The sequence below is a fragment of the Mesitornis unicolor genome, unplaced genomic scaffold (genome assembly GCF_000695765.1).
Source record: "Mesitornis unicolor isolate BGI_N332 unplaced genomic scaffold, ASM69576v1 scaffold12350, whole genome shotgun sequence".
Lineage (NCBI taxonomy): Eukaryota > Metazoa > Chordata > Aves > Mesitornithiformes > Mesitornithidae > Mesitornis > Mesitornis unicolor.
In genome coordinates this window covers 22,236-23,811 of record NW_010156297.1, presented here as the reverse complement: position 1 = coordinate 23,811, position 1,576 = coordinate 22,236, and positions in this window count along the sequence as shown.

The window sequence follows — 1,576 nt, the reverse complement described above, 5'->3', positions numbered from 1 at the left end:
GCATAGTTTAAGGATGGAAAGAGCAGCAGCGAGTACTGCTGAGACTCACTCCGCACCTCTGCACTGTGTTTTCTGGAGGCCTGGAGTGCCATTTACTAAAGCTTATTTTCAGGAATGTAGTCTTAAATATTTCCTAATTGTACAAGAGCTTTGTAACACAAAGTCTCTGAAGTTTTAGAAGGTAATGACATCCCTGTTGCACACTAAGATAACTGGAGCAGAGAAGTTCACTGCCTACCTCCCAGGGGATTGCAGTGGCAGTGGAAATTGCAGGTACTTGGTCTGAACCTGCCTTTCAAAGTACTTTCTTAAGCTGAGACACTTGTTAGAAAGCTGAAGAGATTCGTGACCTGAGTTTAGCCACTGGAATACAGGAATTCTCACATCTTCAATAAAATTTTTAGCAATTGCTCCCCACAAGAGGCAAGTTTCTGTTGAGAGATCACTCCTGAAGTAACCGGTGTAATTTGTCCTACTTTGAGATCATAGTATGTAAAAATGTAGACTTCAGTGGTGTCTGACTCACCATTTTTATACAAAAAGGAAAAACATAACAAAAGTTGCGGTATTCTGTAATGACCTTTAAATGCAACTCTAGGAGATGACATGTCCAGTTTCAGTATCCAGTAGCAGCTCTGTGGTAATTCTAGAGGTACTGACTCTTTTAAGAGAATTAAGCCAGGAAGATCTAGCCTCAGAACAGGTACATGACTTAAAGCTTACATAAACCAAAGACAATCATCAACAAAAAGAATTGGAAATAAACCAGTATTTACATTAAAAATTGAAATAGAAGCTTGACAGGGCTGTGTACAAGGATGTGGTGTTACACAGTCAGAAACCCTGAATTCCAAGTCAAGTCCAGCTGGAAAGACTGCAGATTCCTGTTCCTGCATCACCTTGAACAGACCAACAACTGCCAGTTCTTCTGTGACCAACATCTCCTGTTATCAGCTTGGTCAAGTGACCGGGGAGAGCAAAACCCTCTGTGTTCAGTACCAGGGAAGAAGCGTAATACCAGTACGAGCATAAAGCACAGTCATGTTTTACTGCTGAGTTACCATTTTTTACCTTTTCTTTTTCCAATGGCTTGCACTTTGGCAGCACCCAGGGACAAAGTGAACAGTACTGTAAATATTGAAACACTGCAATAAAATATTTGTACTTCAAAGCGCCTTGTTCATAGTATGACGAGTATGCTATTGTGAGTAATCATTACATCATGGAGTATTTTTTTGGTTTCTACAGAGGGTAAGTCTCAACAGGGAACCTTTGTCAGCAGGGAAAAAAAATCCTGCGTTACAGCTGTAAGCAACAGCACCCCGCTGCCCTGCACCCATGCAAGGATGTGGTCCCCTCATGGTACTTCTGGCTCTTGATCTGGCTGGAAGGGGTGGAAAGAAGAGATGAAGATTCCCTGTCTGGAACCAAACAGGTTCTTCTGTGGATGTCCTGGCTAACAAGAAAACTTAAAAAAAAACCCCAACAAAACACAACAACAACAAAAAAACCCCAACAAAACAAAAAAACCCAAACCAAACAAACAACAAAAAAACCCCAGAAAGCCCCCCCCCTT